Source organism: Arachis ipaensis, chromosome B3 (genome assembly GCF_059453495.1).
Source record: "Arachis ipaensis isolate K30076 ecotype BB chromosome B3, ASM5945349v1, whole genome shotgun sequence".
NCBI lineage: Eukaryota > Viridiplantae > Streptophyta > Magnoliopsida > Fabales > Fabaceae > Arachis > Arachis ipaensis.
The window spans coordinates 61,739,174-61,747,890 of record NC_142438.1 but is presented as its reverse complement, the minus strand read 5'-3'; the positions used below and the strand labels follow the sequence as shown (position 1 = coordinate 61,747,890).

Below are 8,717 nucleotides of genomic sequence, written 5' to 3'. Positions count from 1 at the left end.
TGTTGCTACTCTTTCGGAATTTCCTTAATGCAACTTACACTTAATAGGTTGATGTGTCTACATTGGATGCATTCCTTGTGTGCCGTTTCCTTAATCCTTATAAAATATGCTATGCTTGTTTGTATCTTCCTAGTCCATGTCTCTTCATAAGTTCTGAGCTTCTCTTCCTTTTCATTCTCTCGTTTTCCTTTTCTCTCTAACTTCACTCCATTTTCTCTCTCAATTATTTTATCTGACTACTCTGCAATTGGTTACCTCTGTGGTTCATTCATGGGTGAATAAGTATGCTATTTGTTGTAAGCGTTGTCTTTAAATTTTACTATTTCAAGAAAAGGACAAATAAATCTTTAGTCTTTTGTTGGAGAAACAAATTGTTTCCTAATCAAAAAATACAAAAAAGTCTATCACTTCTTAAAATACAAGAAACTTGGGTTCTTCCTCGTCCATTTTGTCCTATAAACTATAATGCCGTCGACTGATGTGTCCGTTACAAGTTTGACATGACTGTAATATGCGACATAGGATTAGTGTTAAAATAATGTGTTAGGGTTTATACTTTGTTAAAATACTGTTAATTTGGTTTAAATACCATTAGATAAATTAAATTTATACTAAAAGAATTAGAGTGGTATTAGTGATTATTTTTTTAATAAGTGATTGTTGATGTTGCACTATTTAACTTCTCAGGAGGATGATACATTTGTTCTGTCGGTGGGAATTTTATTAAAAACTCCAGTAAGGATTCCCAAACATAATATTTCCTCAGAAATATAATTTTTTAGAATATATTTCTTAACCTTAAACCAAACGATCACTAGTAATTTTTGAAACACTTTAGCAAACGGTTAGATGAAGATTAATAAAATTTTTAAATATATTCATGTTTGTTAATAATCAAAATTCAAGAAACATTCAAAGCTAACAAGGTGTTTTTGAGAGACTTGTTTGATTGGCAATGTGTTTGTTTGTCAAGGTATTGTTGCTTTAGATCCTTTTGTTTGCTATTGTGTTATCTCCCTGTATAACCCTCTGACTTTGTAGTTACTCTCTCTGGAGAGTATCGCGTCTTCTAAACTAATCGATAAAAATATAAAATATAAAATAAGAAAAAAAATGAAATAAAAAACAACCCAAAAGATGTAACTCGTAATGGAGTGAGTGATAATACTTTAGTAATAACCACATGAAGTGGTATTGTTGGGACGACAAACAAAATTGAATTGATGATCACTAGTTTCAATTTTCAAATATCAGCATGAAAGAATACAAATTAGTCCAATTTTGGGACTACAAAAAAATTGAATTGATGATCACTAGTTTTAATTTTCCATTATCAGCATGAAAGAATACAAAATTGGTGGCTAATATTTAGTGTACACCATTTTTATAATAATATGGATTACATAGAACAAAACTTTTGCTCTTGCTGATGCTTGGAATATAGAAATTAGTTGTTTCCATTCAAGTTTTTACAACGACTTGTGGATGCAGTGGAAGGTATGGTTGAGGAACATAACCCTGTTTTTTTAACTCAAGGAGACGACTCTCCAGAATCATATAGATCTCAAAAGATTGTGGGTGACTACCATCAGCAGCAGAAAACATATGGGTGCTGCCGTTCACATCAATCCAGCTGTATCCGCATATTTTCTGAACTCCTTTTTCCTTCATTCGACTTCGAATCTTAAGAACATCTGACCACTCCCCTGCACCGGCATGTATATTCGAAAGCAATACATAGTACCCCGAATTTTGGGGGTCTAACTCCAGAAGATGTTCGGAAGCTAGTCTGGCCAACTCAACATTGCCATGAACCCGACAAGCTCCTAGTAGTGTCCCCCAAACACCTGCGTCTGGAGCACGCGGCATGCTCTTTATAGTATCGAGTGCCTCGTGCAAACAACCAACTCGACCATACAAATCTACCATGCATGCATAGTGCTCCATCTTAGCACAAATCCCATAGCTTTCAGTCAGGCAACGGAAATATGATATGCCTTCATCAACTAGGCCAGCATGAGCACAAGCAGATATTATAACAAGGAAAGTAACGTGATCCGGGTGAATCCCGGCTTTTAACATTTCATGGAATAGATCGAGACATTCCCTGGGGCGACCATGGTTTCCATATGCAGCAATGATGCTATTCCATGAAATTTCATTCCTCCAGTACATCAGGTCAAACACATACTGAGCCATGGCTAATTTTCCACATTTAGAATACATGTCTATCAGTGCACTTGTAACAATAGTGTCAGAAGTAAATGCATTTCTTATCACAAAGCCGTGCATCTCTTTCCCAGAATAGAGTGCCGGTATATTTGCACTCGCAGAAAGTGCAGATGATAGGCTCACGGAATCAAACTTGGTTCCACTCCTTCCCATTCCACGAAAAATATTAATAGCCATTTCTGGTTTACCATTCTGTGAGAAGCTTGTAATCAGTGAGTTCCAACATACACTATCTCTTTCAGGCATCCTTCTGAAAAATTGATATGCAAGATCTAGTCTTCCACATTTTGAATACATATCTGTGATGGCAGACCCCACATGAAGCACACTATCAAGTTGATTTTTCAGAATGACACAATGTAATTCTTTCCCTAATCTCAGAGAAGCCGAAGCAGCACATGCGGGCAAAACAGCAGCCATGGTCAGGCAATTAGGCACCATTCCCTCCTGAACTAACCACCTAAAAAAATCTATAGCATCAATATACAGACCATTAAGTACATAGCCCGAGATCATAGCTGTACAAACTGCAACATCAACTGAAGTATTCTGCTGGAAAATCTTGCATGCCGTATCCACGTCCCTATTCTTTAAGTATACGTCAATAAGTGAACTCTTTAAATAAACATCAAAAGGAATCCTGTGCCGGACTATATAACCATGAATTTCTTTACAATGTTTGGTACTACTACTACCAGATTCAACAATAGAAGGAAGGAAACTTGCGAAAGTGATCGAATCTGGTTTGACACTAGCAGAGATCATTGCATTAAATAAAGTTAAGGCCTCATCTGCCAATCCATTTTGCACATATCCAGCAATCAACCCATTCCAAGTAACTGTATCAGTCTGTGGCATTGAATCAAATAACCTACATGCATCAACAAGGTTACCACATTTGGAATACATGGAAAGTAGTGTGTTTGCTACCTGCGAATCATGCTGGAACCCACTACCAATAACAAGACCATGAAGCTGAGTACCAACATAAAACATCCCTCTTGTAGAGCATAATGATAACATACAAGTAAAAGTTACTGAATTGGGTTTGATATAACAATTCCTCATTTCCTGAAAAGTTTCTATTGCATTGTTAAAATCACTGCTAGTTACATAACCATTTAGCATGACATTCCACAAAACGCAGTCTCTTACAGACAATTCATCGAACACTTGCCTTGCATCACAAATACACCCATTATCTGCATACAACTTGATCAAGGCACTACCAACAAACAAGTCCACATGGATCCCTATTGACCGAATTGTGTTATGCACCATCTTACCCAATGCAACATTATTTGAACCACCACAAGCTTTTATAATGTAAGGGAAAGTGTATTTATCAGGCGAGACTCCACTACCCAACATCATGAAGTAAAACAACAATGCAAAATCATGCCACCCCAACATCACAAACCCTCTTATCATCCAATTCCAGGGAAGTGCATAGCCCAACTCAAGCCTGAAAAACAAGTTCCTAGCATCCCTGATGCTACCACAAAGAACATACAACCCTGCAATTCTTGAACCCAACACATCGATATCACTCATTCCACAAACAGTGACCCAAGCATGAATTTGCTTGACCTGTGGAAGCAGAGAGGAATCAGAACAAGAACGGAACAGAGACTCCAATTGGGTTGTGAGAGGCTCTAGATGTTGTGCGTTTGGAAAGCGGTGTTTTGGGATGGCATAATTGTAATTATCAGCGTGCACAATGAATTTGGAAGTTGAAGCTGTAACATGTGAGAGAGTTCTGGTGCACGCAGAGCAAAGGCTTCTGTTGTACATTTGAAGATAGGGGAGTATTGGGACGGGTGAAACCGGATTTGTCCTGACCCAAACCAGGACCTAAATATTGACCGGGTCTATTTTTGAGACTCTTACCCGACCTTAAACCCAACGAAACCTCATTACTTTCGGGCCACAAAATTGTCTTATACAAATTCCAACTCATCAATCTACAAGAACAAATCCATATACCAAGAGTCAGATAGTTTGCTAGAATTGGACTCAAGAAACCAAGTATAAACTCATCCAATTACAAGCAAACTAGTGAAGGAATAAAACAACAATCCAAATCTAATAGGGTCATATTGAAAAAAGAATGTCCTAACTCAATGAAGCTATAACCCTTGATTGATAGCTCTTTCAAATCTTTGGGTAAAATGTAAAATGTTTACATCAACTCAATAATGAAAGAGCTTGAATTTGTATACAAAAGATTTCAGCAAAAGCATAATACTTATTAAGAAAACTGCAGTTACATCAACTCAACAAGTACTCAGAACAAATGTATATAACAAAAGTGCCTACATCGAGATAGAAGCATGAGATGGATGAATTATCCATAATTTCATCCAAAAAAGGGGGGAAATGTTAATATGCTTCTTATAAACCATTTTAACAAGTTCTCTTCCTCCCATTAGTATTTATCTAAAATTCTAAACATAATGAAAAGGTAAAAAAACAAGAACAGAGAACAACCAAACCAATAAATAACAGAAAAATATGCTTAATAATGCCATAACATACGAATCAATATTTCTAACCAGAATTCAGAGCTCAAGCATAAAAAAAATTTAGTAGTTTCTTTTTTTTTTTTTTCTCTCCCCTTTCTTTCTATAGAAAAGATAATCATAATCACGGGATACTATCAACTATATAACTACTGCATATGTTTACACAACAAAGCAAGAAAATGTATAACACAAGTGACCTCTCCAGGATATGGAAAACCTGTAATTGCGTTTACGTGTATCATAATCATTACATGCTTAGTTTCTTAAACCAATAATAACAATAATGGGGTTTTAGAATTAAAATCAAGGTTTCTCACCAAAAACAAAAAAATAAATAAAGGTTTACCTGCTGAAACTTGAAAGGCTGCTCCGTTGCTTCAAGCGATCATGCACTGTAAAATGTGCCATAATTTGATCATAAACCTTTTTTTAATTGCAAATTGCGAAATCTGAAGCTTTGAGCTTAAAAGCTTAGGAACTGTGCCAAAAACATAAATATTAATTGTGTATTGGTTGATACTTGATTATTTAAAATTATAAGACTAAGTAGAAAAACTAGATAGAACAAAAAAATAATTACTTCACTACCGCCTCATGTCCGCAGCTCCGTCACCAGCAACGTCATCAACTGGATTATATCCCCTTCTGCCGCCACACTTCATTCTATTCTTTGCTTCTCTACAGCACAGGAACATGCCCCAAGTGTTTACCGCGAAGATTTTGTTAAAGGTCTCCATTACAGTATTCGCCACCGTCGAGTAGGTTCCGTCGAGCTTGCCAGTGAAATTCACCAGTATATGGACCTTCGAATCGAAAGCAAGGATTTGGAATCTATTTATGTTAGCGGAAAAGTAATCGAATTTTTGGAATCTAACTTTAAAGTGAGAAGTGGAACAGAGAAGGTGTGTGTTGGATGTGAGAAAAATGAAGAAAAAGAGATCTGAAATGAACAGCTCTGATGTCAAGGTCAGTTTATAAAGTAGAAGATGTCTGCACCTGCTCTTGCTCACTTATAATCGGTTTATAAAGCTAGAGGAGGCTAGTGGCGGCGGTGTGGAGGTTAATGATAGTGACGAGGTCTTCAGTTGTGGATCCAAGGCCAAAAACATGAAGGACTACGGTGGCTCTCGATGTTTAGTAATCGTGATAAAGGAGTAATTTGAGAATTTTAAAGGGTAATTAATTTTTTTTTTTTTGAAACAAAAAAAAGTTTAACACACTAAAATTGGACAACAAACAAACAGACACAAAAATAAATCTAAACACAGTTTATTAATTTTTTGTCATCTTCCGTATTGCCATAAAAAATCAAAAGGATTAATACCAATTCACTCTAGGTAGATCGAAAACGTCCTTTTTTGTATAACTTTAACCATAGTTGTAAAAACTGAATTGGTGATCAAACCAGTTATGTTACTGGTTCATTGGTTTATCGGTTCAATCGATAAAATACTGGTTGAACCGATAAAACCAGTTCTACGTAAATAAAAAAATATAAAAATAGCTTCCCTTTTTTCATTATAATAAAATGTTTATTTAAACATATTCTAGTGTTAATGCATATGTTTAGTTGTGTATCACAAATAATATCAAAGGTAGATCAATTTCAACTTTCAAGAATTCGTCTCATATGTACCAGTATGTACCAAAGGGCATACAATATGGTTGACGAATATCATGTTATGAAAGAGTTTAATCAAAGTTAAAATTCAAACCCAGCAGCCAAGCTTCTAATCTACAAAATGCTAAAACCTTTGATGATAATTTGCATGGTAATAGAAATACCATAACGGTAAATAACACAATACCTATAACTAAATCTAAGTAGGGCAACTTATTAAGCAACTGGTATATCGCTTCTATGGAGTAACAACCTCAAGCCTTGTTTGGTGCTTCTTCAACTTTCTGCAGCAAGACATGACAAGATGAGTCCTAAGCAAGTTGATATTATGCACAGAAAATCCGAAAATAAAATTTGTGAATGATATATGAATGCTAGAATATGCATTTAGCCTAATCATGCCAGTCACATTTAGCATATCTAACTGAAATTCGGAACCTCATAAACTAGGTTGGTAATTTCATGAATTGAAGAAAGAGAACCCAAACTTAGAAACCATGCCAATTACAATTCACTAATGATATAACTTCCTGAACATCTTCCTAAATATTCTCATGATTTTTAAATAGTGAGAACATAAAAAGCACTCGTTAGTTTCTTTGTTTATAAATTAGAAGGATAAATAATTTCTCATTAAGTTTTTGTAGATTTAAATGTAACAAGCAACCATAGAAACTTTATCAAGTAAAATCATGAGAAGAAGATAAATTGCCCCGCAAATTCAGAGTGTAAGAAGTAGTTACAAAATTGAATTCGGACTTCCAATGAAGGTAAAATTATGTACCTCTTCTTTGTTGCCCTTGCCTCTAGTGAAGAACTTGTAATTCCCATAGATGAATGCGCCCCACCCAGCCAACGAAACAAGCACAAACTGCAATGGCAGAAGATTCAGAAATACTTAAAATATTACCATAAACAAATATCAGGGAAACAAGACAATGGAGTAACTAAAAATATAACATAAATATAACACCAATAAACAGAATAATTTAAAAATCAGAGATAATGCAGAACGCAGAGAAGTGAAGAATGAGCAATGAGGAGTCCACCAAACTGTCCGATAGTCCGAGAGAGGACGCAGAGGATGGAGAGGACGCGATGACGGTGACGACGACGACGATGTGGAGCCGCGGAGCAAGGAGCCGCGACGAAGGGGGCGGCTTACGACCCAAAACGCGACGGTGAGGTGAGGTTGAGATGTCATTGGAGGCGCACCATCTCTGGCGAGATGAAGAAGATGACAGGCCGGCGGTGAGTTGATGTGAGGTGCGATTTTCTTCAACTACGGTGTGATGAGCATATTAGGTGATAAAGACTTGAAGGAGGGTTACTGCCGTTTGCCCATTTAGGGGATTAGGGTTAGGGGGAAGGGGGTTAGTTCGAGTGTTTTCTTTTTTTTTTTTTTAAATCCAAGACGACGTCGTTTTGGAAAAGGGGAAAAAACTTCCTGAACCGGCCGGTTATACAAAATCGCCGGTTCTCCAATTTTTGTCAAAACCGGGCGGTTCAAACCGATTTTCTCCGGTTTTATTTCTTATCCGGTCAAAATGACCAACCGGATCGGCCAGGTGACCGATTCATCGGTTTTTCAGTCGTACCGGCTGATTCGGTTCGGTTTTTACAACTATGACTTTAACACCTGTTTGTTTATTGTTGAAAATTCTGTCATTGCGTTCTAACCAGATGTTCTAAATCACTACAAAATATCCAGTCAGTCACATCTTCTACTCGTCTTTTCTATTAGGAATGCCAGTCCAATTCTCAAACAATCCTTTCATGATTTTTGGGACAGCCCAAGCTCTATCAAAACACTTCAACCAAGCGCACCACACCTGTAACACCCTAATTACCCTAAGCCTTACCTCTAGCCGTAAAGCAAAGGATAACTAAGTGCCACGACAGTTCTAACGCTTATACGGTAATATACATATATATAGAAAGGAATAATAGTACGAGAAGTCTAATGAAGGATTACAGCTCAAAAACCAAGATACAAAAGCGCGAAGCATTCGCACGATAGGATAAGATACCGGTACAAGATAACAAAATATATGTAGATATATAAACATAATAGTCATAGAGTACTAGCCGCAACCCGCGAAGCTTAGGCCGACTAGCTTTATATAGACATATAGAGTTTTGAAAGTTAAAACAGCATATACAATATCTCTCTAAAAGTTAGCCTCTAAGGCAAATAAAGATAGAAAAGTGAGAGTACTAAAACAAAATATCCAAAAGAAATCCAAAAGATGATAAAGATCCTCCACTCTGTCACCATCACGCAACTCACCGAGGTGGGTTACGACCTACATCTGAAAAACAACAACATAATATGGTAT

The 8,717-nt window shown here is 36.5% G+C and overlaps 1 pseudogene across 4 annotated transcripts; it reads right to left on the bottom strand.

Annotated features, from left to right (window-relative positions):
* Positions 1–1,200: 1,200 nt before the first annotated feature.
* On the bottom strand, positions 1,201–5,988 carry LOC107630554 (pentatricopeptide repeat-containing protein At4g21300 pseudogene; annotated as a pseudogene). Of its 4 annotated transcripts, XR_015906951.1 has the most exons (4): positions 5,754–5,883; positions 5,338–5,560; positions 5,104–5,235; positions 1,201–4,196 (listed from the first exon to the last, which is right to left on the bottom strand). The product of XR_015906951.1 is annotated as a pentatricopeptide repeat-containing protein At4g21300 pseudogene, transcript variant X3 (transcript). The 4 variants fall into 4 exon arrangements; XR_015906949.1 differs by having other exon boundaries at positions 5,104–5,149; positions 5,338–5,988; XR_015906950.1 differs by having other exon boundaries at positions 5,346–5,878.
* Between the last annotated feature and the right edge of the window lie 2,729 nt (positions 5,989–8,717).